Source organism: Ambystoma mexicanum, chromosome 1q (assembly GCF_040938575.1).
Source record: "Ambystoma mexicanum isolate Mex_15411 chromosome 1q, UKY_AmexF1_1, whole genome shotgun sequence".
NCBI lineage: Eukaryota > Metazoa > Chordata > Amphibia > Caudata > Ambystomatidae > Ambystoma > Ambystoma mexicanum.
This window is the reverse complement of record NC_090922.1, coordinates 592,618,243-592,643,930: the sequence shown is the minus strand read 5'-3', so window position 1 is coordinate 592,643,930 and position 25,688 is coordinate 592,618,243. Positions and strand designations below refer to the sequence as shown.

At 54.7% G+C, this 25,688-nt stretch overlaps 28 non-coding genes across 28 annotated transcripts; all 28 read right to left on the bottom strand.

Moving 5' to 3' along the window:
- Window positions 1-541: 541 nt before the first annotated feature.
- On the bottom strand, window positions 542-657 carry LOC138564056 (U5 spliceosomal RNA). The gene has a single exon (XR_011300020.1). It is a non-coding gene; the product is annotated as a U5 spliceosomal RNA (small nuclear RNA).
- A 776-nt stretch (window positions 658-1,433) lies between these two features.
- On the bottom strand, window positions 1,434-1,549 carry LOC138564055 (U5 spliceosomal RNA). The gene has a single exon (XR_011300019.1). It is a non-coding gene; the product is annotated as a U5 spliceosomal RNA (small nuclear RNA).
- A 799-nt stretch (window positions 1,550-2,348) lies between these two features.
- LOC138565091 (U5 spliceosomal RNA) lies at window positions 2,349-2,464 on the bottom strand. Its single transcript, XR_011301008.1, has one exon. It is a non-coding gene; the product is annotated as a U5 spliceosomal RNA (small nuclear RNA).
- A 776-nt stretch (window positions 2,465-3,240) lies between these two features.
- LOC138564053 (U5 spliceosomal RNA) lies at window positions 3,241-3,356 on the bottom strand. Its single transcript, XR_011300018.1, has one exon. It is a non-coding gene; the product is annotated as a U5 spliceosomal RNA (small nuclear RNA).
- A 776-nt stretch (window positions 3,357-4,132) lies between these two features.
- Window positions 4,133-4,248, bottom strand: LOC138564052 (U5 spliceosomal RNA). The gene has a single exon (XR_011300017.1). It is a non-coding gene; the product is annotated as a U5 spliceosomal RNA (small nuclear RNA).
- Window positions 4,249-5,053: 805 nt separating this feature from the next.
- LOC138564051 (U5 spliceosomal RNA) lies at window positions 5,054-5,169 on the bottom strand. The gene has a single exon (XR_011300016.1). It is a non-coding gene; the product is annotated as a U5 spliceosomal RNA (small nuclear RNA).
- A 776-nt stretch (window positions 5,170-5,945) lies between these two features.
- LOC138564050 (U5 spliceosomal RNA) lies at window positions 5,946-6,061 on the bottom strand. Its single transcript, XR_011300015.1, has one exon. It is a non-coding gene; the product is annotated as a U5 spliceosomal RNA (small nuclear RNA).
- An 805-nt stretch (window positions 6,062-6,866) lies between these two features.
- On the bottom strand, window positions 6,867-6,982 carry LOC138564048 (U5 spliceosomal RNA). Its single transcript, XR_011300013.1, has one exon. It is a non-coding gene; the product is annotated as a U5 spliceosomal RNA (small nuclear RNA).
- A 776-nt stretch (window positions 6,983-7,758) lies between these two features.
- LOC138564047 (U5 spliceosomal RNA) lies at window positions 7,759-7,874 on the bottom strand. The gene has a single exon (XR_011300012.1). It is a non-coding gene; the product is annotated as a U5 spliceosomal RNA (small nuclear RNA).
- A 799-nt stretch (window positions 7,875-8,673) lies between these two features.
- Window positions 8,674-8,789, bottom strand: LOC138564046 (U5 spliceosomal RNA). Its single transcript, XR_011300011.1, has one exon. It is a non-coding gene; the product is annotated as a U5 spliceosomal RNA (small nuclear RNA).
- Window positions 8,790-9,565: 776 nt separating this feature from the next.
- Window positions 9,566-9,681, bottom strand: LOC138564045 (U5 spliceosomal RNA). The gene has a single exon (XR_011300010.1). It is a non-coding gene; the product is annotated as a U5 spliceosomal RNA (small nuclear RNA).
- Window positions 9,682-10,486: 805 nt separating this feature from the next.
- Window positions 10,487-10,602, bottom strand: LOC138564044 (U5 spliceosomal RNA). The gene has a single exon (XR_011300009.1). It is a non-coding gene; the product is annotated as a U5 spliceosomal RNA (small nuclear RNA).
- Window positions 10,603-11,378: 776 nt separating this feature from the next.
- LOC138564043 (U5 spliceosomal RNA) lies at window positions 11,379-11,494 on the bottom strand. Its single transcript, XR_011300008.1, has one exon. It is a non-coding gene; the product is annotated as a U5 spliceosomal RNA (small nuclear RNA).
- Window positions 11,495-12,293: 799 nt separating this feature from the next.
- Window positions 12,294-12,409, bottom strand: LOC138565090 (U5 spliceosomal RNA). Its single transcript, XR_011301007.1, has one exon. It is a non-coding gene; the product is annotated as a U5 spliceosomal RNA (small nuclear RNA).
- A 776-nt stretch (window positions 12,410-13,185) lies between these two features.
- LOC138564042 (U5 spliceosomal RNA) lies at window positions 13,186-13,301 on the bottom strand. The gene has a single exon (XR_011300007.1). It is a non-coding gene; the product is annotated as a U5 spliceosomal RNA (small nuclear RNA).
- A 776-nt stretch (window positions 13,302-14,077) lies between these two features.
- Window positions 14,078-14,193, bottom strand: LOC138564041 (U5 spliceosomal RNA). The gene has a single exon (XR_011300006.1). It is a non-coding gene; the product is annotated as a U5 spliceosomal RNA (small nuclear RNA).
- A 799-nt stretch (window positions 14,194-14,992) lies between these two features.
- On the bottom strand, window positions 14,993-15,108 carry LOC138564040 (U5 spliceosomal RNA). Its single transcript, XR_011300005.1, has one exon. It is a non-coding gene; the product is annotated as a U5 spliceosomal RNA (small nuclear RNA).
- Window positions 15,109-15,884: 776 nt separating this feature from the next.
- On the bottom strand, window positions 15,885-16,000 carry LOC138564039 (U5 spliceosomal RNA). The gene has a single exon (XR_011300004.1). It is a non-coding gene; the product is annotated as a U5 spliceosomal RNA (small nuclear RNA).
- Window positions 16,001-16,805: 805 nt separating this feature from the next.
- Window positions 16,806-16,921, bottom strand: LOC138564036 (U5 spliceosomal RNA). Its single transcript, XR_011300002.1, has one exon. It is a non-coding gene; the product is annotated as a U5 spliceosomal RNA (small nuclear RNA).
- A 776-nt stretch (window positions 16,922-17,697) lies between these two features.
- On the bottom strand, window positions 17,698-17,813 carry LOC138564035 (U5 spliceosomal RNA). Its single transcript, XR_011300001.1, has one exon. It is a non-coding gene; the product is annotated as a U5 spliceosomal RNA (small nuclear RNA).
- Window positions 17,814-18,612: 799 nt separating this feature from the next.
- LOC138565089 (U5 spliceosomal RNA) lies at window positions 18,613-18,728 on the bottom strand. The gene has a single exon (XR_011301006.1). It is a non-coding gene; the product is annotated as a U5 spliceosomal RNA (small nuclear RNA).
- Window positions 18,729-19,504: 776 nt separating this feature from the next.
- LOC138564034 (U5 spliceosomal RNA) lies at window positions 19,505-19,620 on the bottom strand. Its single transcript, XR_011300000.1, has one exon. It is a non-coding gene; the product is annotated as a U5 spliceosomal RNA (small nuclear RNA).
- A 776-nt stretch (window positions 19,621-20,396) lies between these two features.
- Window positions 20,397-20,512, bottom strand: LOC138564033 (U5 spliceosomal RNA). Its single transcript, XR_011299999.1, has one exon. It is a non-coding gene; the product is annotated as a U5 spliceosomal RNA (small nuclear RNA).
- An 804-nt stretch (window positions 20,513-21,316) lies between these two features.
- On the bottom strand, window positions 21,317-21,432 carry LOC138564031 (U5 spliceosomal RNA). Its single transcript, XR_011299998.1, has one exon. It is a non-coding gene; the product is annotated as a U5 spliceosomal RNA (small nuclear RNA).
- Window positions 21,433-22,202: 770 nt separating this feature from the next.
- On the bottom strand, window positions 22,203-22,318 carry LOC138564030 (U5 spliceosomal RNA). The gene has a single exon (XR_011299997.1). It is a non-coding gene; the product is annotated as a U5 spliceosomal RNA (small nuclear RNA).
- A 799-nt stretch (window positions 22,319-23,117) lies between these two features.
- LOC138564029 (U5 spliceosomal RNA) lies at window positions 23,118-23,233 on the bottom strand. The gene has a single exon (XR_011299996.1). It is a non-coding gene; the product is annotated as a U5 spliceosomal RNA (small nuclear RNA).
- An 804-nt stretch (window positions 23,234-24,037) lies between these two features.
- LOC138564028 (U5 spliceosomal RNA) lies at window positions 24,038-24,153 on the bottom strand. The gene has a single exon (XR_011299995.1). It is a non-coding gene; the product is annotated as a U5 spliceosomal RNA (small nuclear RNA).
- Window positions 24,154-24,923: 770 nt separating this feature from the next.
- On the bottom strand, window positions 24,924-25,039 carry LOC138564027 (U5 spliceosomal RNA). The gene has a single exon (XR_011299994.1). It is a non-coding gene; the product is annotated as a U5 spliceosomal RNA (small nuclear RNA).
- Window positions 25,040-25,688: the final 649 nt, after the last annotated feature.

The following is a 25,688-nucleotide window of genomic DNA, read 5'->3' as shown; positions in this document are numbered from 1 at the left end:
TGCCTGAGGACTCCCCTCGTTTACATAAGGTCTAGGGCTTCTGGGAGGCAGGCGTGAGATTTTCTTTTGGGCCCCAGAGATGGGGCTCCTCCCCCAGGATGTTGAAAAAGCAGCCCGCTCTCTCCTTTCTCAGGACACAGGGGTCATTTTCCGCCCTCACCCTGTCTTGCACGGGTGCTGGGCCTCCTGGGCTGCCAGGTTCTTTTGCCCGCCAGGGCAAAGCCCGCCGGGCAAAGGACGGCGTTTGTCAGGCGTTCGTCAGCCGATCGGGGCCCGGGCCCAAACCCCTGCCCGCTGGGGCCATATCCTCCTGGATGCTAGCTTGGAGCCAGCCTCTGCTGGCTCACCAGCAGGTGGCAACAGCAGCAAGCATTAGCTAAAGGCTCCCCCCTCTGGCTACCACTGCAAGGCATCAGCCTGGCTGTGCTGCGAGGACCCCTGCAAAGGCTGACTGACAGCTGGGGGGTGCAAGCCAACAGCTGAAAAGCAGGCTTTGCGCTTTTATTTGCTCTGTTTCTTTTTTTTTTTAACCAGCATAGGTAACCCTGCACTTGGCAGGGCTTCAAAAAATTGAGTGAAACTCTTTAATGTTCCTCTCCACGGAAATCTTTAGTAAAAGGCGAAAGATTTATTCGGTTTGAAGAGAAACCAGAGTATGCGCTCTAGTGGCCCCGACTGCGGCCGCAAAAAATGCAACACCTCACTAGCTCAGGGTGACTTAGTGAAGCAGTGCACACGATGACGCTTTTTGAGATGAAGCGAATGGAGAATGCTATCGGGCTCCGAACCCGTGGCAGAATGACTTTATTTGCAAGCAATCCCATCCAAAGTCATGAAACCTGGCAGGGGATTGTGGGTATGCAAATTTCTCCAGACCGCAGGCCATGTGACATTGGCCAAAAGGCAGGCAGAGTCTGCCTTTGCCTGAGGACTCCCCTCGTTTACATAAGGTCTAGGGCTTCTGGGAGGCAGGCGTGAGATTTTCTTTTGGGCCCCAGAGATGGGGCTCCTCCCCCAGGATGTTGAAGAAGCAGCCCGCTCTCTCCTTTCTCAGGACACAGGGATCATTTTCCGCCCTCACCCTGTCTTGCACGGGTGCTGGGCCTCCTGGGCTGCCAGCGGGCAAAGAACGGCGTTTGTCAGGCGTTCGTCAGCCGATCGGGGCCCGGGCCCAAACCCCTGCCCACTGGGGCCATATCCTCCTGGATGCTAGCTTGGAGCCAGCCTCTGCTGGCTCACCAGCAGGTGGCGACAGCAGCAAGCATTAGCTAAAGGCTCCCCCCTCTGGCTACCACTGCAAAGCATCAGCCTGGCTGTGCTGCGAGGACCCCTGCAAAGGCTGACTGACAGCTGGGGGGTGCAAGCCAACAGCTGAAAAGCAGGCTTTGCGCTTTCATTTGCTCTGTTTCTTTTTTTTTTTAACCAGCATAGGTAACCCTGCACTTGGCAGGGCTTCAAAAAATTGAGTGAAACTCTTTAATGTTCCTCTCCACGGAAATCTTTAGTAAAAGGCGAAAGATTTATTCGGTTTGAAGAGAAACCAGAGTATGCGCTCTAGTGGCCCCGACTGCGGCCGCAAAAAATGCAACACCTCACTAGCTCAGGGTGACTTAGTGAAGCAGTGCACACGATGACGCTTTTTGAGATGAAGCGAATGGAGAATGCTATCGGGCTCCGAACCCGTGGCAGAATGACTTTATTTGCAAGCAATCCCATCCAAAGTCATGAAACCTGGCAGGGGATTGTGGGTATGCAAATTTCTCCAGACCGCAGGCCATGTGACATTGGCCAAAAGGCAGGCAGAGTCTGCCTTTGCCTGAGGACTCCCCTCGTTTACATAAGGTCTAGGGCTTCTGGGAGGCAGGCGTGAGATTTTCTTTTGGGCCCCAGAGATGGGGCTCCTCCCCCAGGATGTTGAAAAAGCAGCCCGCTCTCTCCTTTCTCAGGACACAGGGGTCATTTTCCGCCCTCACCCTGTCTTGCACGGGTGCTGGGCCTCCTGGGCTGCCAGGTTCTTTTGCCCGCCAGGGCAAAGCCCGCCGGGCAAAGGACGGCGTTTGTCAGGCGTTTGTCAGGCGATCGGGGTCCGGGCCCAAACCCCTGCCCACTGGGGCCATATCCTCCTGGATGCTAGCTTGGAGCCAGCCTCTGCTGGCTCACCAGCAGGTGGCGACAGCAGCAAGCATTAGCTAAAGGCTCCCCCCTCTGGCTACCACTGCAAGGCATCAGCCTGGCTGTGCTGCGAGGACCCCTGCAAAGGCTGACTGACAGCTGGGGGGTGCAAGCCAACAGCTGAAAAGCAGGCTTTGCGCTTTCATTTGCTCTGTTTCTTTTTAACCAGCATAGGTAACCCTGCACTTGGCAGGGCTTCAAAACATTGAGTGAAACTCTTTAATGTTCCTCTCCACGGAAATCTTTAGTAAAAGGCGAAAGATTTATTCGGTTTGAAGAGAAACCAGAGTATGCGCTCTAGTGGCCCCGACTGCGGCCGCAAAAAATGCAACACCTCACTAGCTCAGGGTGACTTAGTGAAGCAGTGCACACGATGACGCTTTTTGAGATGAAGCGAATGGAGAATGCCATCGGGCTCCGAACCCGTGGCAGAATGACTTTATTTGCAAGCAATCCCATCCAAAGTCATGAAACCTGGCAGGGGATTGTGGGTATGCAAATTTCTCCAGACCGCAGGCCATGTAACATTGGCCAAAAGGCAGGCAGAGTCTGCTTTTGCTTGAGGACTCCCCTCGTTTACATAAGGTCTAGGGCTTCTGGGAGGCAGGCGTGAGATTTTCTTTTGGGCCCCAGAGATGGGGCTCCTCCCCCAGGATGTTGAAGAAGCAGCCCGCTCTCTCCTTTCTCAGGACACAGGGGTCATTTTCCGCCCTCACCCTGTCTTGCACGGGTGCTGGGCCTCCTGGGCTGCCAGCGGGCAAAGGACGGCGTTTGTCAGGCGTTCGTCAGCCGATCGGGGCCCGGGCCCAAACCCCTGCCCACTGGGGCCATATCCTCCTGGATGCTAGCTTGGAGCCAGCCTCTGCTGGCTCACCAGCAGGTGGCGACAGCAGCAAGCATTAGCTAAAGGCTCCCCCCTCTGGCTACCACTGCAAGGCATCAGCCTGGCTGTGCTGCAAGGACCCCTGCAAAGGCTGACTGACAGCTGGGGGGTGCAAGCCAACAGCTGAAAAGCAGGCTTTGCGCTTTCATTTGCTCTGTTTCTTTTTTTTTTTAACCAGCATAGGTAACCCTGCACTTGGCAGGGCTTCAAAAAATTGAGTGAAACTCTTTAATGTTCCTCTCCACGGAAATCTTTAGTAAAAGGCGAAAGATTTATTCGGTTTGAAGAGAAACCAGAGTATGCGCTCTAGTGGCCCCGACTGCGGCCGCAAAAAATGCAACACCTCACTAGCTCAGGGTGACTTAGTGAAGCAGTGCACACGATGACGCTTTTTGAGATGAAGCGAATGGAGAATGCTATCGGGCTCCGAACCCGTGGCAGAATGACTTTATTTGCAAGCAATCCCATCCAAAGTCATGAAACCTGGCAGGGGATTGTGGGTATGCAAATTTCTCCAGACCGCAGGCCATGTGACATTGGCCAAAAGGCAGGCAGAGTCTGCCTTTGCCTGAGGACTCCCCTCGTTTACATAAGGTCTAGGGCTTCTGGGAGGCAGGCGTGAGATTTTCTTTTGGGCCCCAGAGATGGGGCTCCTCCCCCAGGATGTTGAAGAAGCAGCCCGCTCTCTCCTTTCTCAGGACACAGGGATCATTTTCCGCCCTCACCCTGTCTTGCACGGGTGCTGGGCCTCCTGGGCTGCCAGCGGGCAAAGAACGGCGTTTGTCAGGCGTTCGTCAGCCGATCGGGGCCCGGGCCCAAACCCCTGCCCACTGGGGCCATATCCTCCTGGATGCTAGCTTGGAGCCAGCCTCTGCTGGCTCACCAGCAGGTGGCGACAGCAGCAAGCATTAGCTAAAGGCTCCCCCCTCTGGCTACCACTGCAAAGCATCAGCCTGGCTGTGCTGCGAGGACCCCTGCAAAGGCTGACTGACAGCTGGGGGGTGCAAGCCAACAGCTGAAAAGCAGGCTTTGCGCTTTCATTTGCTCTGTTTCTTTTTTTTTTTAACCAGCATAGGTAACCCTGCACTTGGCAGGGCTTCAAAAAATTGAGTGAAACTCTTTAATGTTCCTCTCCACGGAAATCTTTAGTAAAAGGCGAAAGATTTATTCGGTTTGAAGAGAAACCAGAGTATGCGCTCTAGTGGCCCCGACTGCGGCCGCAAAAAATGCAACACCTCACTAGCTCAGGGTGACTTAGTGAAGCAGTGCACACGATGACGCTTTTTGAGATGAAGCGAATGGAGAATGCTATCGGGCTCCGAACCCGTGGCAGAATGACTTTATTTGCAAGCAATCCCATCCAAAGTCATGAAACCTGGCAGGGGATTGTGGGTATGCAAATTTCTCCAGACCGCAGGCCATGTGACATTGGCCAAAAGGCAGGCAGAGTCTGCCTTTGCCTGAGGACTCCCCTCGTTTACATAAGGTCTAGGGCTTCTGGGAGGCAGGCGTGAGATTTTCTTTTGGGCCCCAGAGATGGGGCTCCTCCCCCAGGATGTTGAAAAAGCAGCCCGCTCTCTCCTTTCTCAGGACACAGGGGTCATTTTCCGCCCTCACCCTGTCTTGCACGGGTGCTGGGCCTCCTGGGCTGCCAGGTTCTTTTGCCCGCCAGGGCAAAGCCCGCCGGGCAAAGGACGGCGTTTGTCAGGCGTTCGTCAGCCGATCGGGGCCCGGGCCCAAACCCCTGCCCACTGGGGCCATATCCTCCTGGATGCTAGCTTGGAGCCAGCCTCTGCTGGCTCACCAGCAGGTGGCAACAGCAGCAAGCATTAGCTAAAGGCTCCCCCCTCTGGCTACCACTGCAAGGCATCAGCCTGGCTGTGCTGCGAGGACCCCTGCAAAGGCTGACTGACAGCTGGGGGGTGCAAGCCAACAGCTGAAAAGCAGGCTTTGCGCTTTTATTTGCTCTGTTTCTTTTTTTTTTTAACCAGCATAGGTAACCCTGCACTTGGCAGGGCTTCAAAAAATTGAGTGAAACTCTTTAATGTTCCTCTCCACGGAAATCTTTAGTAAAAGGCGAAAGATTTATTCGGTTTGAAGAGAAACCAGAGTATGCGCTCTAGTGGCCCCGACTGCGGCCGCAAAAAATGCAACACCTCACTAGCTCAGGGTGACTTAGTGAAGCAGTGCACACGATGACGCTTTTTGAGATGAAGCGAATGGAGAATGCTATCGGGCTCCGAACCCGTGGCAGAATGACTTTATTTGCAAGCAATCCCATCCAAAGTCATGAAACCTGGCAGGGGATTGTGGGTATGCAAATTTCTCCAGACCGCAGGCCATGTGACATTGGCCAAAAGGCAGGCAGAGTCTGCCTTTGCCTGAGGACTCCCCTCGTTTACATAAGGTCTAGGGCTTCTGGGAGGCAGGCGTGAGATTTTCTTTTGGGCCCCAGAGATGGGGCTCCTCCCCCAGGATGTTGAAAAAGCAGCCCGCTCTCTCCTTTCTCAGGACACAGGGGTCATTTTCCGCCCTCACCCTGTCTTGCACGGGTGCTGGGCCTCCTGGGCTGCCAGCGGGCAAAGAACGGCGTTTGTCAGGCGTTCGTCAGCCGATCGGGGCCCGGGCCCAAACCCCTGCCCACTGGGGCCATATCCTCCTGGATGCTAGCTTGGAGCCAGCCTCTGCTGGCTCACCAGCAGGTGGCGACAGCAGCAAGCATTAGCTAAAGGCTCCCCCCTCTGGCTACCACTGCAAAGCATCAGCCTGGCTGTGCTGCGAGGACCCCTGCAAAGGCTGACTGACAGCTGGGGGGTGCAAGCCAACAGCTGAAAAGCAGGCTTTGCGCTTTCATTTGCTCTGTTTCTTTTTTTTTTTAACCAGCATAGGTAACCCTGCACTTGGCAGGGCTTCAAAAAATTGAGTGAAACTCTTTAATGTTCCTCTCCACGGAAATCTTTAGTAAAAGGCGAAAGATTTATTCGGTTTGAAGAGAAACCAGAGTATGCGCTCTAGTGGCCCCGACTGCGGCCGCAAAAAATGCAACACCTCACTAGCTCAGGGTGACTTAGTGAAGCAGTGCACACGATGACGCTTTTTGAGATGAAGCGAATGGAGAATGCTATCGGGCTCCGAACCCGTGGCAGAATGACTTTATTTGCAAGCAATCCCATCCAAAGTCATGAAACCTGGCAGGGGATTGTGGGTATGCAAATTTCTCCAGACCGCAGGCCATGTGACATTGGCCAAAAGGCAGGCAGAGTCTGCCTTTGCCTGAGGACTCCCCTCGTTTACATAAGGTCTAGGGCTTCTGGGAGGCAGGCGTGAGATTTTCTTTTGGGCCCCAGAGATGGGGCTCCTCCCCCAGGATGTTGAAAAAGCAGCCCGCTCTCTCCTTTCTCAGGACACAGGGGTCATTTTCCGCCCTCACCCTGTCTTGCACGGGTGCTGGGCCTCCTGGGCTGCCAGGTTCTTTTGCCCGCCAGGGCAAAGCCCGCCGGGCAAAGGACGGCGTTTGTCAGGCGTTCGTCAGCCGATCGGGGCCCGGGCCCAAACCCCTGCCCGCTGGGGCCATATCCTCCTGGATGCTAGCTTGGAGCCAGCCTCTGCTGGCTCACCAGCAGGTGGCAACAGCAGCAAGCATTAGCTAAAGGCTCCCCCCTCTGGCTACCACTGCAAGGCATCAGCCTGGCTGTGCTGCGAGGACCCCTGCAAAGGCTGACTGACAGCTGGGGGGTGCAAGCCAACAGCTGAAAAGCAGGCTTTGCGCTTTTATTTGCTCTGTTTCTTTTTTTTTTTAACCAGCATAGGTAACCCTGCACTTGGCAGGGCTTCAAAAAATTGAGTGAAACTCTTTAATGTTCCTCTCCACGGAAATCTTTAGTAAAAGGCGAAAGATTTATTCGGTTTGAAGAGAAACCAGAGTATGCGCTCTAGTGGCCCCGACTGCGGCCGCAAAAAATGCAACACCTCACTAGCTCAGGGTGACTTAGTGAAGCAGTGCACACGATGACGCTTTTTGAGATGAAGCGAATGGAGAATGCTATCGGGCTCCGAACCCGTGGCAGAATGACTTTATTTGCAAGCAATCCCATCCAAAGTCATGAAACCTGGCAGGGGATTGTGGGTATGCAAATTTCTCCAGACCGCAGGCCATGTGACATTGGCCAAAAGGCAGGCAGAGTCTGCCTTTGCCTGAGGACTCCCCTCGTTTACATAAGGTCTAGGGCTTCTGGGAGGCAGGCGTGAGATTTTCTTTTGGGCCCCAGAGATGGGGCTCCTCCCCCAGGATGTTGAAGAAGCAGCCCGCTCTCTCCTTTCTCAGGACACAGGGATCATTTTCCGCCCTCACCCTGTCTTGCACGGGTGCTGGGCCTCCTGGGCTGCCAGCGGGCAAAGAACGGCGTTTGTCAGGCGTTCGTCAGCCGATCGGGGCCCGGGCCCAAACCCCTGCCCACTGGGGCCATATCCTCCTGGATGCTAGCTTGGAGCCAGCCTCTGCTGGCTCACCAGCAGGTGGCGACAGCAGCAAGCATTAGCTAAAGGCTCCCCCCTCTGGCTACCACTGCAAAGCATCAGCCTGGCTGTGCTGCGAGGACCCCTGCAAAGGCTGACTGACAGCTGGGGGGTGCAAGCCAACAGCTGAAAAGCAGGCTTTGCGCTTTCATTTGCTCTGTTTCTTTTTTTTTTTAACCAGCATAGGTAACCCTGCACTTGGCAGGGCTTCAAAAAATTGAGTGAAACTCTTTAATGTTCCTCTCCACGGAAATCTTTAGTAAAAGGCGAAAGATTTATTCGGTTTGAAGAGAAACCAGAGTATGCGCTCTAGTGGCCCCGACTGCGGCCGCAAAAAATGCAACACCTCACTAGCTCAGGGTGACTTAGTGAAGCAGTGCACACGATGACGCTTTTTGAGATGAAGCGAATGGAGAATGCTATCGGGCTCCGAACCCGTGGCAGAATGACTTTATTTGCAAGCAATCCCATCCAAAGTCATGAAACCTGGCAGGGGATTGTGGGTATGCAAATTTCTCCAGACCGCAGGCCATGTGACATTGGCCAAAAGGCAGGCAGAGTCTGCCTTTGCCTGAGGACTCCCCTCGTTTACATAAGGTCTAGGGCTTCTGGGAGGCAGGCGTGAGATTTTCTTTTGGGCCCCAGAGATGGGGCTCCTCCCCCAGGATGTTGAAAAAGCAGCCCGCTCTCTCCTTTCTCAGGACACAGGGGTCATTTTCCGCCCTCACCCTGTCTTGCACGGGTGCTGGGCCTCCTGGGCTGCCAGGTTCTTTTGCCCGCCAGGGCAAAGCCCGCCGGGCAAAGGACGGCGTTTGTCAGGCGTTCGTCAGCCGATCGGGGCCCAAACCCCTGCCCGCTGGGGCCATATCCTCCTGGATGCTAGCTTGGAGCCAGCCTCTGCTGGCTCACCAGCAGGTGGCAACAGCAGCAAGCATTAGCTAAAGGCTCCCCCCTCTGGCTACCACTGCAAGGCATCAGCCTGGCTGTGCTGCGAGGACCCCTGCAAAGGCTGACTGACAGCTGGGGGGTGCAAGCCAACAGCTGAAAAGCAGGCTTTGCGCTTTTATTTGCTCTGTTTCTTTTTTTTTTTAACCAGCATAGGTAACCCTGCACTTGGCAGGGCTTCAAAAAATTGAGTGAAACTCTTTAATGTTCCTCTCCACGGAAATCTTTAGTAAAAGGCGAAAGATTTATTCGGTTTGAAGAGAAACCAGAGTATGCGCTCTAGTGGCCCCGACTGCGGCCGCAAAAAATGCAACACCTCACTAGCTCAGGGTGACTTAGTGAAGCAGTGCACACGATGACGCTTTTTGAGATGAAGCGAATGGAGAATGCTATCGGGCTCCGAACCCGTGGCAGAATGACTTTATTTGCAAGCAATCCCATCCAAAGTCATGAAACCTGGCAGGGGATTGTGGGTATGCAAATTTCTCCAGACCGCAGGCCATGTGACATTGGCCAAAAGGCAGGCAGAGTCTGCCTTTGCCTGAGGACTCCCCTCGTTTACATAAGGTCTAGGGCTTCTGGGAGGCAGGCGTGAGATTTTCTTTTGGGCCCCAGAGATGGGGCTCCTCCCCCAGGATGTTGAAAAAGCAGCCCGCTCTCTCCTTTCTCAGGACACAGGGGTCATTTTCCGCCCTCACCCTGTCTTGCACGGGTGCTGGGCCTCCTGGGCTGCCAGCGGGCAAAGAACGGCGTTTGTCAGGCGTTCGTCAGCCGATCGGGGCCCGGGCCCAAACCCCTGCCCACTGGGGCCATATCCTCCTGGATGCTAGCTTGGAGCCAGCCTCTGCTGGCTCACCAGCAGGTGGCGACAGCAGCAAGCATTAGCTAAAGGCTCCCCCCTCTGGCTACCACTGCAAAGCATCAGCCTGGCTGTGCTGCGAGGACCCCTGCAAAGGCTGACTGACAGCTGGGGGGTGCAAGCCAACAGCTGAAAAGCAGGCTTTGCGCTTTCATTTGCTCTGTTTCTTTTTTTTTTTAACCAGCATAGGTAACCCTGCACTTGGCAGGGCTTCAAAAAATTGAGTGAAACTCTTTAATGTTCCTCTCCACGGAAATCTTTAGTAAAAGGCGAAAGATTTATTCGGTTTGAAGAGAAACCAGAGTATGCGCTCTAGTGGCCCCGACTGCGGCCGCAAAAAATGCAACACCTCACTAGCTCAGGGTGACTTAGTGAAGCAGTGCACACGATGACGCTTTTTGAGATGAAGCGAATGGAGAATGCTATCGGGCTCCGAACCCGTGGCAGAATGACTTTATTTGCAAGCAATCCCATCCAAAGTCATGAAACCTGGCAGGGGATTGTGGGTATGCAAATTTCTCCAGACCGCAGGCCATGTGACATTGGCCAAAAGGCAGGCAGAGTCTGCCTTTGCCTGAGGACTCCCCTCGTTTACATAAGGTCTAGGGCTTCTGGGAGGCAGGCGTGAGATTTTCTTTTGGGCCCCAGAGATGGGGCTCCTCCCCCAGGATGTTGAAAAAGCAGCCCGCTCTCTCCTTTCTCAGGACACAGGGGTCATTTTCCGCCCTCACCCTGTCTTGCACGGGTGCTGGGCCTCCTGGGCTGCCAGGTTCTTTTGCCCGCCAGGGCAAAGCCCGCCGGGCAAAGGACGGCGTTTGTCAGGCGTTCGTCAGCCGATCGGGGCCCGGGCCCAAACCCCTGCCCGCTGGGGCCATATCCTCCTGGATGCTAGCTTGGAGCCAGCCTCTGCTGGCTCACCAGCAGGTGGCAACAGCAGCAAGCATTAGCTAAAGGCTCCCCCCTCTGGCTACCACTGCAAGGCATCAGCCTGGCTGTGCTGCGAGGACCCCTGCAAAGGCTGACTGACAGCTGGGGGGTGCAAGCCAACAGCTGAAAAGCAGGCTTTGCGCTTTTATTTGCTCTGTTTCTTTTTTTTTTTAACCAGCATAGGTAACCCTGCACTTGGCAGGGCTTCAAAAAATTGAGTGAAACTCTTTAATGTTCCTCTCCACGGAAATCTTTAGTAAAAGGCGAAAGATTTATTCGGTTTGAAGAGAAACCAGAGTATGCGCTCTAGTGGCCCCGACTGCGGCCGCAAAAAATGCAACACCTCACTAGCTCAGGGTGACTTAGTGAAGCAGTGCACACGATGACGCTTTTTGAGATGAAGCGAATGGAGAATGCTATCGGGCTCCGAACCCGTGGCAGAATGACTTTATTTGCAAGCAATCCCATCCAAAGTCATGAAACCTGGCAGGGGATTGTGGGTATGCAAATTTCTCCAGACCGCAGGCCATGTGACATTGGCCAAAAGGCAGGCAGAGTCTGCCTTTGCCTGAGGACTCCCCTCGTTTACATAAGGTCTAGGGCTTCTGGGAGGCAGGCGTGAGATTTTCTTTTGGGCCCCAGAGATGGGGCTCCTCCCCCAGGATGTTGAAGAAGCAGCCCGCTCTCTCCTTTCTCAGGACACAGGGATCATTTTCCGCCCTCACCCTGTCTTGCACGGGTGCTGGGCCTCCTGGGCTGCCAGCGGGCAAAGAACGGCGTTTGTCAGGCGTTCGTCAGCCGATCGGGGCCCGGGCCCAAACCCCTGCCCACTGGGGCCATATCCTCCTGGATGCTAGCTTGGAGCCAGCCTCTGCTGGCTCACCAGCAGGTGGCGACAGCAGCAAGCATTAGCTAAAGGCTCCCCCCTCTGGCTACCACTGCAAAGCATCAGCCTGGCTGTGCTGCGAGGACCCCTGCAAAGGCTGACTGACAGCTGGGGGGTGCAAGCCAACAGCTGAAAAGCAGGCTTTGCGCTTTCATTTGCTCTGTTTCTTTTTTTTTTTAACCAGCATAGGTAACCCTGCACTTGGCAGGGCTTCAAAAAATTGAGTGAAACTCTTTAATGTTCCTCTCCACGGAAATCTTTAGTAAAAGGCGAAAGATTTATTCGGTTTGAAGAGAAACCAGAGTATGCGCTCTAGTGGCCCCGACTGCGGCCGCAAAAAATGCAACACCTCACTAGCTCAGGGTGACTTAGTGAAGCAGTGCACACGATGACGCTTTTTGAGATGAAGCGAATGGAGAATGCTATCGGGCTCCGAACCCGTGGCAGAATGACTTTATTTGCAAGCAATCCCATCCAAAGTCATGAAACCTGGCAGGGGATTGTGGGTATGCAAATTTCTCCAGACCGCAGGCCATGTGACATTGGCCAAAAGGCAGGCAGAGTCTGCCTTTGCCTGAGGACTCCCCTCGTTTACATAAGGTCTAGGGCTTCTGGGAGGCAGGCGTGAGATTTTCTTTTGGGCCCCAGAGATGGGGCTCCTCCCCCAGGATGTTGAAAAAGCAGCCCGCTCTCTCCTTTCTCAGGACACAGGGGTCATTTTCCGCCCTCACCCTGTCTTGCACGGGTGCTGGGCCTCCTGGGCTGCCAGGTTCTTTTGCCCGCCAGGGCAAAGCCCGCCGGGCAAAGGACGGCGTTTGTCAGGCGTTTGTCAGGCGATCGGGGTCCGGGCCCAAACCCCTGCCCACTGGGGCCATATCCTCCTGGATGCTAGCTTGGAGCCAGCCTCTGCTGGCTCACCAGCAGGTGGCGACAGCAGCAAGCATTAGCTAAAGGCTCCCCCCTCTGGCTACCACTGCAAGGCATCAGCCTGGCTGTGCTGCGAGGACCCCTGCAAAGGCTGACTGACAGCTGGGGGGTGCAAGCCAACAGCTGAAAAGCAGGCTTTGCGCTTTCATTTGCTCTGTTTCTTTTTAACCAGCATAGGTAACCCTGCACTTGGCAGGGCTTCAAAACATTGAGTGAAACTCTTTAATGTTCCTCTCCACGGAAATCTTTAGTAAAAGGCGAAAGATTTATTCGGTTTGAAGAGAAACCAGAGTATGCGCTCTAGTGGCCCCGACTGCGGCCGCAAAAAATGCAACACCTCACTAGCTCAGGGTGACTTAGTGAAGCAGTGCACACGATGACGCTTTTTGAGATGAAGCGAATGGAGAATGCCATCGGGCTCCGAACCCGTGGCAGAATGACTTTATTTGCAAGCAATCCCATCCAAAGTCATGAAACCTGGCAGGGGATTGTGGGTATGCAAATTTCTCCAGACCGCAGGCCATGTAACATTGGCCAAAAGGCAGGCAGAGTCTGCTTTTGCTTGAGGACTCCCCTCGTTTACATAAGGTCTAGGGCTTCTGGGAGGCAGGCGTGAGATTTTCTTTTGGGCCCCAGAGATGGGGCTCCTCCCCCAGGATGTTGAAGAAGCAGCCCGCTCTCTCCTTTCTCAGGACACAGGGGTCATTTTCCGCCCTCACCCTGTCTTGCACGGGTGCTGGGCCTCCTGGGCTGCCAGCGGGCAAAGGACGGCGTTTGTCAGGCGTTCGTCAGCCGATCGGGGCCCGGGCCCAAACCCCTGCCCACTGGGGCCATATCCTCCTGGATGCTAGCTTGGAGCCAGCCTCTGCTGGCTCACCAGCAGGTGGCGACAGCAGCAAGCATTAGCTAAAGGCTCCCCCCTCTGGCTACCACTGCAAGGCATCAGCCTGGCTGTGCTGCAAGGACCCCTGCAAAGGCTGACTGACAGCTGGGGGGTGCAAGCCAACAGCTGAAAAGCAGGCTTTGCGCTTTCATTTGCTCTGTTTCTTTTTTTTTTTAACCAGCATAGGTAACCCTGCACTTGGCAGGGCTTCAAAAAATTGAGTGAAACTCTTTAATGTTCCTCTCCACGGAAATCTTTAGTAAAAGGCGAAAGATTTATTCGGTTTGAAGAGAAACCAGAGTATGCGCTCTAGTGGCCCCGACTGCGGCCGCAAAAAATGCAACACCTCACTAGCTCAGGGTGACTTAGTGAAGCAGTGCACACGATGACGCTTTTTGAGATGAAGCGAATGGAGAATGCTATCGGGCTCCGAACCCGTGGCAGAATGACTTTATTTGCAAGCAATCCCATCCAAAGTCATGAAACCTGGCAGGGGATTGTGGGTATGCAAATTTCTCCAGACCGCAGGCCATGTGACATTGGCCAAAAGGCAGGCAGAGTCTGCCTTTGCCTGAGGACTCCCCTCGTTTACATAAGGTCTAGGGCTTCTGGGAGGCAGGCGTGAGATTTTCTTTTGGGCCCCAGAGATGGGGCTCCTCCCCCAGGATGTTGAAGAAGCAGCCCGCTCTCTCCTTTCTCAGGACACAGGGATCATTTTCCGCCCTCACCCTGTCTTGCACGGGTGCTGGGCCTCCTGGGCTGCCAGCGGGCAAAGAACGGCGTTTGTCAGGCGTTCGTCAGCCGATCGGGGCCCGGGCCCAAACCCCTGCCCACTGGGGCCATATCCTCCTGGATGCTAGCTTGGAGCCAGCCTCTGCTGGCTCACCAGCAGGTGGCGACAGCAGCAAGCATTAGCTAAAGGCTCCCCCCTCTGGCTACCACTGCAAAGCATCAGCCTGGCTGTGCTGCGAGGACCCCTGCAAAGGCTGACTGACAGCTGGGGGGTGCAAGCCAACAGCTGAAAAGCAGGCTTTGCGCTTTCATTTGCTCTGTTTCTTTTTTTTTTTAACCAGCATAGGTAACCCTGCACTTGGCAGGGCTTCAAAAAATTGAGTGAAACTCTTTAATGTTCCTCTCCACGGAAATCTTTAGTAAAAGGCGAAAGATTTATTCGGTTTGAAGAGAAACCAGAGTATGCGCTCTAGTGGCCCCGACTGCGGCCGCAAAAAATGCAACACCTCACTAGCTCAGGGTGACTTAGTGAAGCAGTGCACACGATGACGCTTTTTGAGATGAAGCGAATGGAGAATGCTATCGGGCTCCGAACCCGTGGCAGAATGACTTTATTTGCAAGCAATCCCATCCAAAGTCATGAAACCTGGCAGGGGATTGTGGGTATGCAAATTTCTCCAGACCGCAGGCCATGTGACATTGGCCAAAAGGCAGGCAGAGTCTGCCTTTGCCTGAGGACTCCCCTCGTTTACATAAGGTCTAGGGCTTCTGGGAGGCAGGCGTGAGATTTTCTTTTGGGCCCCAGAGATGGGGCTCCTCCCCCAGGATGTTGAAAAAGCAGCCCGCTCTCTCCTTTCTCAGGACACAGGGGTCATTTTCCGCCCTCACCCTGTCTTGCACGGGTGCTGGGCCTCCTGGGCTGCCAGGTTCTTTTGCCCGCCAGGGCAAAGCCCGCCGGGCAAAGGACGGCGTTTGTCAGGCGTTCGTCAGCCGATCGGGGCCCAAACCCCTGCCCGCTGGGGCCATATCCTCCTGGATGCTAGCTTGGAGCCAGCCTCTGCTGGCTCACCAGCAGGTGGCAACAGCAGCAAGCATTAGCTAAAGGCTCCCCCCTCTGGCTACCACTGCAAGGCATCAGCCTGGCTGTGCTGCGAGGACCCCTGCAAAGGCTGACTGACAGCTGGGGGGTGCAAGCCAACAGCTGAAAAGCAGGCTTTGCGCTTTTATTTGCTCTGTTTCTTTTTTTTTTTAACCAGCATAGGTAACCCTGCACTTGGCAGGGCTTCAAAAAATTGAGTGAAACTCTTTAATGTTCCTCTCCACGGAAATCTTTAGTAAAAGGCGAAAGATTTATTCGGTTTGAAGAGAAACCAGAGTATGCGCTCTAGTGGCCCCGACTGCGGCCGCAAAAAATGCAACACCTCACTAGCTCAGGGTGACTTAGTGAAGCAGTGCACACGATGACGCTTTTTGAGATGAAGCGAATGGAGAATGCTATCGGGCTCCGAACCCGTGGCAGAATGACTTTATTTGCAAGCAATCCCATCCAAAGTCATGAAACCTGGCAGGGGATTGTGGGTATGCAAATTTCTCCAGACCGCAGGCCATGTGACATTGGCCAAAAGGCAGGCAGAGTCTGCCTTTGCCTGAGGACTCCCCTCGTTTACATAAGGTCTAGGGCTTCTGGGAGGCAGGCGTGAGATTTTCTTTTGGGCCCCAGAGATGGGGCTCCTCCCCCAGGATGTTGAAAAAGCAGCCCGCTCTCTCCTTTCTCAGGACACAGGGGTCATTTTCCGCCCTCACCCTGTCTTGCACGGGTGCTGGGCCTCCTGGGCTGCCAGCGGGCAAAGAACGGCGTTTGTCAGGCGTTCGTCAGCCGATCGGGGCCCGGGCCCAAACCCCTGCCCACTGGGGCCATATCCTCCTGGATGCTAGCTTGGAGCCAGCCTCTGCTGGCTCACCAGCAGGTGGCGACAGCAGCAAGCATTAGCTAAAGGCTCCCCCCTCTGGCTACCACTGCAAAGCATCAGCCTGGCTGTGCTGCGAGGACCCCTGCAAAGGCTGACTGACAGCTGGGGGGTGCAAGCCAACAGCTGAAAAGCAGGCTTTGCGCTTTCATTTGCTCTGTTTCTTTTTTTTTTTAACCAGCATAGGTAACCCTGCACTTGGCAGGGCTTCAAAAAATTGAGTGAAACTCTTTAATGTTCCTCTCCACGGAAATCTTTAGTAAAAGGCGAAAGATTTATTCGGTTTGAAGAGAAACCAGAGTATGCGCTCTAGTGGCCCCGACTGCGGCCGCAAAAAATGCAACACCTCACTAGCTCAGGGTGACTTAGTGAAGCAGTGCACACGATGACGCTTTTTGAGATGAAGCGAATGGAGAATGCTATCGGGCTCCGAACCCGTGGCAGAATGACTTTATTTGCAAGCAATCCCATCCAAAGTCATGAAACCTGGCAGGGGATTGTGGGTATGCAAATTTCTCCAGACCGCAGGCCATGTGACATTGGCCAAAAGGCAGGCAGAGTCTGCCTTTGCCTGAGGACTCCCCTCGTTTACATAAGGTCTAGGGCTTCTGGGAGGCAGGCGTGAGATTTTCTTTTGGGCCCCAGAGATGGGGCTCCTCCCCCAGGATGTTGAAAAAGCAGCCCGCTCTCTCCTTTCTCAGGACACAGGGGTCATTTTCCGCCCTCACCCTGTCTTGCACGGGTGCTGGGCCTCCTGGGCTGCCAGGTTCTTTTGCCCGCCAGGGCAAAGCCCGCCGGGCAAAGGACGGCGTTTGTCAGGCGTTCGTCAGCCGATCGGGGCCCGGGCCCAAACCCCTGCCCGCTGGGGCCATATCCTCCTGGATGCTAGCTTGGAGCCAGCCTCTGCTGGCTCACCAGCAGGTGGCAACAGCAGCAAGCATTAGCTAAAGGCTCCCCCCTCTGGCTACCACTGCAAGGCATCAGCCTGGCTGTGCTGCGAGGACCCCTGCAAAGGCTGACTGACAGCTGGGGGGTGCAAGCCAACAGCTGAAAAGCAGGCTTTGCGCTTTTATTTGCTCTGTTTCTTTTTTTTTTTAACCAGCATAGGTAACCCTGCACTTGGCAGGGCTTCAAAAAATTGAGTGAAACTCTTTAATGTTCCTCTCCACGGAAATCTTTAGTAAAAGGCGAAAGATTTATTCGGTTTGAAGAGAAACCAGAGTATGCGCTCTAGTGGCCCCGACTGCGGCCGCAAAAAATGCAACACCTCACTAGCTCAGGGTGACTTAGTGAAGCAGTGCACACGATGACGCTTTTTGAGATGAAGCGAATGGAGAATGCTATCGGGCTCCGAACCCGTGGCAGAATGACTTTATTTGCAAGCAATCCCATCCAAAGTCATGAAACCTGGCAGGGGATTGTGGGTATGCAAATTTCTCCAGACCGCAGGCCATGTGACATTGGCCAAAAGGCAGGCAGAGTCTGCCTTTGCCTGAGGACTCCCCTCGTTTACATAAGGTCTAGGGCTTCTGGGAGGCAGGCGTGAGATTTTCTTTTGGGCCCCAGAGATGGGGCTCCTCCCCCAGGATGTTGAAGAAGCAGCCCGCTCTCTCCTTTCTCAGGACACAGGGATCATTTTCCGCCCTCACCCTGTCTTGCACGGGTGCTGGGCCTCCTGGGCTGCCAGCGGGCAAAGAACGGCGTTTGTCAGGCGTTCGTCAGCCGATCGGGGCCCGGGCCCAAACCCCTGCCCACTGGGGCCATATCCTCCTGGATGCTAGCTTGGAGCCAGCCTCTGCTGGCTCACCAGCAGGTGGCGACAGCAGCAAGCATTAGCTAAAGGCTCCCCCCTCTGGCTACCACTGCAAAGCATCAGCCTGGCTGTGCTGCGAGGACCCCTGCAAAGGCTGACTGACAGCTGGGGGGTGCAAGCCAACAGCTGAAAAGCAGGCTTTGCGCTTTCATTTGCTCTGTTTCTTTTTTTTTTTAACCAGCATAGGTAACCCTGCACTTGGCAGGGCTTCAAAAAATTGAGTGAAACTCTTTAATGTTCCTCTCCACGGAAATCTTTAGTAAAAGGCGAAAGATTTATTCGGTTTGAAGAGAAACCAGAGTATGCGCTCTAGTGGCCCCGACTGCGGCCGCAAAAAATGCAACACCTCACTAGCTCAGGGTGACTTAGTGAAGCAGTGCACACGATGACGCTTTTTGAGATGAAGCGAATGGAGAATGCTATCGGGCTCCGAACCCGTGGCAGAATGACTTTATTTGCAAGCAATCCCATCCAAAGTCATGAAACCTGGCAGGGGATTGTGGGTATGCAAATTTCTCCAGACCGCAGGCCATGTGACATTGGCCAAAAGGCAGGCAGAGTCTGCCTTTGCCTGAGGACTCCCCTCGTTTACATAAGGTCTAGGGCTTCTGGGAGGCAGGCGTGAGATTTTCTTTTGGGCCCCAGAGATGGGGCTCCTCCCCCAGGATGTTGAAAAAGCAGCCCGCTCTCTCCTTTCTCAGGACACAGGGGTCATTTTCCGCCCTCACCCTGTCTTGCACGGGTGCTGGGCCTCCTGGGCTGCCAGGTTCTTTTGCCCGCCAGGGCAAAGCCCGCCGGGCAAAGGACGGCGTTTGTCAGGCGTTTGTCAGGCGATCGGGGTCCGGGCCCAAACCCCTGCCCACTGGGGCCATATCCTCCTGGATGCTAGCTTGGAGCCAGCCTCTGCTGGCTCACCAGCAGGTGGCGACAGCAGCAAGCATTAGCTAAAGGCTCCCCCCTCTGGCTACCACTGCAAGGCATCAGCCTGGCTGTGCTGCGAGGACCCCTGCAAAGGCTGACTGACAGCTGGGGGGTGCAAGCCAACAGCTGAAAAGCAGGCTTTGCGCTTTCATTTGCTCTGTTTCTTTTTAACCAGCATAGGTAACCCTGCACTTGGCAGGGCTTCAAAACATTGAGTGAAACTCTTTAATGTTCCTCTCCACGGAAATCTTTAGTAAAAGGCGAAAGATTTATTCGGTTTGAAGAGAAACCAGAGTATGCGCTCTAGTGGCCCCGACTGCGGCCGCAAAAAATGCAACACCTCACTAGCTCAGGGTGACTTAGTGAAGCAGTGCACACGATGACGCTTTTTGAGATGAAGCGAATGGAGAATGCCATCGGGCTCCGAACCCGTGGCAGAATGACTTTATTTGCAAGCAATCCCATCCAAAGTCATGAAACCTGGCAGGGGATTGTGGGTATGCAAATTTCTCCAGACCGCAGGCCATGTAACATTGGCCAAAAGGCAGGCAGAGTCTGCTTTTGCTTGAGGACTCCCCTCGTTTACATAAGGTCTAGGGCTTCTGGGAGGCAGGCGTGAGATTTTCTTTTGGGCCCCAGAGATGGGGCTCCTCCCCCAGGATGTTGAAGAAGCAGCCCGCTCTCTCCTTTCTCAGGACACAGGGGTCATTTTCCGCCCTCACCCTGTCTTGCACGGGTGCTGGGCCTCCTGGGCTGCCAGCGGGCAAAGGACGGCGTTTGTCAGGCGTTCGTCAGCCGATCGGGGCCCGGGCCCAAACCCCTGCCCACTGGGGCCATATCCTCCTGGATGCTAGCTTGGAGCCAGCCTCTGCTGGCTCACCAGCAGGTGGCGACAGCAGCAAGCATTAGCTAAAGGCTCCCCCCTCTGGCTACCACTGCAAGGCATCAGCCTGGCTGTGCTGCAAGGACCCCTGCAAAGGCTGACTGACAGCTGGGGGGTGCAAGCCAACAGCTGAAAAGCAGGCTTTGCGCTTTCATTTGCTCTGTTTCTTTTTTTTTTTAACCAGCATAGGTAACCCTGCACTTGGCAGGGCTTCAAAAAATTGAGTGAAACTCTTTAATGTTCCTCTCCACGGAAATCTTTAGTAAAAGGCGAAAGATTTATTCGGTTTGAAGAGAAACCAGAGTATGCGCTCTAGTGGCCCCGACTGCGGCCGCAAAAAATGCAACACCTCACTAGCTCAGGGTGACTTAGTGAAGCAGTGCACACGATGACGCTTTTTGAGATGAAGCGAATGGAGAATGCTATCGGGCTCCGAACCCGTGGCAGAATGACTTTATTTGCAAGCAATCCCATCCAAAGTCATGAAACCTGGCAGGGGATTGTGGGTATGCAAATTTCTCCAGACCGCAGGCCATGTGACATTGGCCAAAAGGCAGGCAGAGTCTGCCTTTGCCTGAGGACTCCCCTCGTTTACATAAGGTCTAGGGCTTCTGGGAGGCAGGCGTGAGATTTTCTTTTGGGCCCCAGAGATGGGGCTCCTCCCCCAGGATGTTGAAGAAGCAGCCCGCTCTCTCCTTTCTCAGGACACAGGGATCATTTTCCGCCCTCACCCTGTCTTGCACGGGTGCTGGGCCTCCTGGGCTGCCAGCGGGCAAAGAACGGCGTTTGTCAGGCGTTCGTCAGCCGATCGGGGCCCGGGCCCAAACCCCTGCCCACTGGGGCCATATCCTCCTGGATGCTAGCTTGGAGCCAGCCTCTGCTGGCTCACCAGCAGGTGGCGACAGCAGCAAGCATTAGCTAAAGGCTCCCCCCTCTGGCTACCACTGCAAAGCATCAGCCTGGCTGTGCTGCGAGGACCCCTGCAAAGGCTGACTGACAGCTGGGGGGTGCAAGCCAACAGCTGAAAAGCAGGCTTTGCGCTTTCATTTGCTCTGTTTCTTTTTTTTTTTAACCAGCATAGGTAACCCTGCACTTGGCAGGGCTTCAAAAAATTGAGTGAAACTCTTTAATGTTCCTCTCCACGGAAATCTTTAGTAAAAGGCGAAAGATTTATTCGGTTTGAAGAGAAACCAGAGTATGCGCTCTAGTGGCCCCGACTGCGGCCGCAAAAAATGCAACACCTCACTAGCTCAGGGTGACTTAGTGAAGCAGTGCACACGATGACGCTTTTTGAGATGAAGCGAATGGAGAATGCTATCGGGCTCCGAACCCGTGGCAGAATGACTTTATTTGCAAGCAATCCCATCCAAAGTCATGAAACCTGGCAGGGGATTGTGGGTATGCAAATTTCTCCAGACCGCAGGCCATGTGACATTGGCCAAAAGGCAGGCAGAGTCTGCCTTTGCCTGAGGACTCCCCTCGTTTACATAAGGTCTAGGGCTTCTGGGAGGCAGGCGTGAGATTTTCTTTTGGGCCCCAGAGATGGGGCTCCTCCCCCAGGATGTTGAAAAAGCAGCCCGCTCTCTCCTTTCTCAGGACACAGGGGTCATTTTCCGCCCTCACCCTGTCTTGCACGGGTGCTGGGCCTCCTGGGCTGCCAGGTTCTTTTGCCCGCCAGGGCAAAGCCCGCCGGGCAAAGGACGGCGTTTGTCAGGCGTTCGTCAGCCGATCGGGGCCCGGGCCCAAACCCCTGCCCACTGGGGCCATATCCTCCTGGATGCTAGCTTGGAGCCAGCCTCTGCTGGCTCACCAGCAGGTGGCAACAGCAGCAAGCATTAGCTAAAGGCTCCCCCCTCTGGCTACCACTGCAAGGCATCAGCCTGGCTGTGCTGCGAGGACCCCTGCAAAGGCTGACTGACAGCTGGGGGGTGCAAGCCAACAGCTGAAAAGCAGGCTTTGCGCTTTCATTTGCTCTGTTTCTTTTTTTTTTAACCAGCATAGGTAACCCTGCACTTGGCAGGGCTTCAAAAAATTGAGTGAAACTCTTTAATGTTCCTCTCCACGGAAATCTTTAGTAAAAGGCGAAAGATTTATTCGGTTTGAAGAGAAACCAGAGTATGCGCTCTAGTGGCCCCGACTGCGGCCGCAAAAAATGCAACACCTCACTAGCTCAGGGTGACTTAGTGAAGCAGTGCACACAATGACGCTTTTTGAGATGAAGCGAATGGAGAATGCTATCGGGCTCCGAACCCGTGGCAGAATGACTTTATTTGCAAGCAATCCCATCCAAAGTCATGAAACCTGGCAGGGGATTGTGGGTATGCAAATTTCTCCAGACCGCAGGCCATGTGACATTGGCCAAAAGGCAGGCAGAGTCTGCCTTTGCCTGAGGACTCCCCTCGTTTACATAAGGTCTAGGGCTTCTGGGAGGCAGGCGTGAGATTTTCTTTTGGGCCCCAGAGATGGGGCTCCTCCCCCAGGATGTTGAAGAAGCAGCCCGCTCTCTCCTTTCTCAGGACACAGGGGTCATTTTCCGCCCTCACCCTGTCTTGCACGGGTGCTGGGCCTCCTGGGCTGCCAGCGGGCAAAGGACGGCGTTTGTCAGGCGTTCGTCAGCCGATCGGGGCCCGGGCCCAAACCCCTGCCCACTGGGGCCATATCCTCCTGGATGCTAGCTTGGAGCCAGCCTCTGCTGGCTCACCAGCAGGTGGCGACAGCAGCAAGCATTAGCTAAAGGCTCCCCCCTCTGGCTACCACTGCAAGGCATCAGCCTGGCTGTGCTGCGAGGACCCCTGCAAAGGCTGACTGACAGCTGGGGGGTGCAAGCCAACAGCTGAAAAGCAGGCTTTGCGCTTTCATTTGCTCTGTTTCTTTTTAACCAGCATAGGTAACCCTGCACTTGGCAGGGCTTCAAAAAATTGAGTGAAACTCTTTAATGTTCCTCTCCACGGAAATCTTTAGTAAAAGGCGAAAGATTTATTCGGTTTGAAGAGAAACCAGAGTATGCGCTCTAGTGGCCCCGACTGCGGCCGCAAAAAATGCAACACCTCACTAGCTCAGGGTGACTTAGTGAAGCAGTGCACACGATGACGCTTTTTGAGATGAAGCGAATGGAGAATGCTATCGGGCTCCGAACCCGTGGCAGAATGACTTTATTTGCAAGCAATCCCATCCAAAGTCATGAAACCTGGCAGGGGATTGTGGGTATGCAAATTTCTCCAGACCGCAGGCCATGTGACATTGGCCAAAAGGCAGGCAGAGTCTGCCTTTGCCTGAGGACTCCCCTCGTTTACATAAGGTCTAGGGCTTCTGGGAGGCAGGCGTGAGATTTTCTTTTGGGCCCCAGAGATGGGGCTCCTCCCCCAGGATGTTGAAAAAGCAGCCCGCTCTCTCCTTTCTCAGGACACAGGGGTCATTTTCCGCCCTCACCCTGTCTTGCACGGGTGCTGGGCCTCCTGGGCTGCCAGGTTCTTTTGCCCGCCAGGGCAAAGCCCGCCGGGCAAAGGACGGCGTTTGTCAGGCGTTTGTCAGGCGATCGGGGCCCGGGCCCAAACCCCTGCCCACTGGGGCCATATCCTCCTGGATGCTAGCTTGGAGCCAGCCTCTGCTGGCTCACCAGCAGGTGGCGACAGCAGCAAGCATTAGCTAAAGGCTCCCCCCTCTGGCTACCACTGCAAGGCATCAGCCTGGCTGTGCTGCGAGGACCCCTGCAAAGGCTGACTGACAGCTGGGGGGTGCAAGCCAACAGCTGAAAAGCAGGCTTTGCGCTTTCATTTGCTCTGTTTCTTTTTAACCAGCATAGGTAACCCTGCACTTGGCAGGGCTTCAAAAAATTGAGTGAAACTCTTTAATGTTCCTCTCCACGGAAATCTTTAGTAAAAGGCGAAAGATTTATTCGGTTTGAAGAGAAACCAGAGTATGCGCTCTAGTGGCCCCGACTGCGGCCGCAAAAAATGCAACACCTCACTAGCTCAGGGTGACTTAGTGAAGCAGTGCACACGATGACGCTTTTTGAGATGAAGCGAATGGAGAATGCTATCGGGCTCCGAACCCGTGGCAGAATGACTTTATTTGCAAGCAATCCCATCCAAAGTCATGAAACCTGGCAGGGGATTGTGGGTATGCAAATTTCTCCAGACCGCAGGCCATGTGACATTGGCCAAAAGGCAGGCAGAGTCTGCCTTTGCCTGAGGACTCCCCTCGTTTACATAAGGTCTAGGGCTTCTGGGAGGCAGGCGTGAGATTTTCTTTTGGGCCCCAGAGATGGGGCTCCTCCCCCAGGATGTTGAAAAAGCAGCCCGCTCTCTCCTTTCTCAGGACACAGGGGTCATTTTCCGCCCTCACCCTGTCTTGCACGGGTGCTGGGCCTCCTGGGCTGCCAGGTTCTTTTGCCCGCCAGGGCAAAGCCCGCCGGGCAAAGGACGGCGTTTGTCAGGCGTTCGTCAGCCGATCGGGGCCCGGGCCCAAACCCCTGCCCACTGGGGCCATATCCTCCTGGATGCTAGCTTGGAGCCAGCCTCTGCTGGCTCACCAGCAGGTGGCAACAGCAGCAAGCATTAGCTAAAGGCTCCCCCCTCTGGCTACCACTGCAAGGCATCAGCCTGGCTGTGCTGCGAGGACCCCTGCAAAGGCTGACTGACAGCTGGGGGGTGCAAGCCAACAGCTGAAAAGCAGGCTTTGCGCTTTCATTTGCTCTGTTTCTTTTTTTTTTAACCAGCATAGGTAACCCTGCACTTGGCAGGGCTTCAAAAAATTGAGTGAAACTCTTTAATGTTCCTCTCCACGGAAATCTTTAGTAAAAGGCGAAAGATTTATTCGGTTTGAAGAGAAACCAGAGTATGCGCTCTAGTGGCCCCGACTGCGGCCGCAAAAAATGCAACACCTCACTAGCTCAGGGTGACTTAGTGAAGCAGTGCACACAATGACGCTTTTTGAGATGAAGCGAATGGAGAATGCTATCGGGCTCCGAACCCGTGGCAGAATGACTTTATTTGCAAGCAATCCCATCCAAAGTCATGAAACCTGGCAGGGGATTGTGGGTATGCAAATTTCTCCAGACCGCAGGCCATGTGACATTGGCCAAAAGGCAGGCAGAGTCTGCCTTTGCCTGAGGACTCCCCTCGTTTACATAAGGTCTAGGGCTTCTGGGAGGCAGGCGTGAGATTTTCTTTTGGGCCCCAGAGATGGGGCTCCTCCCCCAGGATGTTGAAGAAGCAGCCCGCTCTCTCCTTTCTCAGGACACAGGGGTCATTTTCCGCCCTCACCCTGTCTTGCACGGGTGCTGGGCCTCCTGGGCTGCCAGCGGGCAAAGGACGGCGTTTGTCAGGCGTTCGTCAGCCGATCGGGGCCCGGGCCCAAACCCCTGCCCACTGGGGCCATATCCTCCTGGATGCTAGCTTGGAGCCAGCCTCTGCTGGCTCACCAGCAGGTGGCGACAGCAGCAAGCATTAGCTAAAGGCTCCCCCCTCTGGCTACCACTGCAAGGCATCAGCCTGGCTGTGCTGCGAGGACCCCTGCAAAGGCTGACTGACAGCTGGGGGGTGCAAGCCAACAGCTGAAAAGCAGGCTTTGCGCTTTCATTTGCTCTGTTTCTTTTTAACCAGCATAGGTAACCCTGCACTTGGCAGGGCTTCAAAAAATTGAGTGAAACTCTTTAATGTTCCTCTCCACGGAAATCTTTAGTAAAAGGCGAAAGATTTATTCGGTTTGAAGAGAAACCAGAGTATGCGCTCTAGTGGCCCCGACTGCGGCCGCAAAAAATGCAACACCTCACTAGCTCAGGGTGACTTAGTGAAGCAGTGCACACGATGACGCTTTTTGAGATGAAGCGAATGGAGAATGCTATCGGGCTCCGAACCCGTGGCAGAATGACTTTATTTGCAAGCAATCCCATCCAAAGTCATGAAACCTGGCAGGGGATTGTGGGTATGCAAATTTCTCCAGACCGCAGGCCATGTGACATTGGCCAAAAGGCAGGCAGAGTCTGCCTTTGCCTGAGGACTCCCCTCGTTTACATAAGGTCTAGGGCTTCTGGGAGGCAGGCGTGAGATTTTCTTTTGGGCCCCAGAGATGGGGCTCCTCCCCCAGGATGTTGAAGAAGCAGCCCGCTCTCTCCTTTCTCAGGACACAGGGATCATTTTCCGCCCTCACCCTGTCTTGCACGGGTGCTGGGCCTCCTGGGCTGCCAGCGGGCAAAGAACGGCGTTTGTCAGGCGTTCGTCAGCCGATCGGGGCCCGGGCCCAAACCCCTGCCCACTGGGGCCATATCCTCCTGGATGCTAGCTTGGAGCCAGCCTCTGCTGGCTCACCAGCAGGTGGCGACAGCAGCAAGCATTAGCTAAAGGCTCCCCCCTCTGGCTACCACTGCAAAGCATC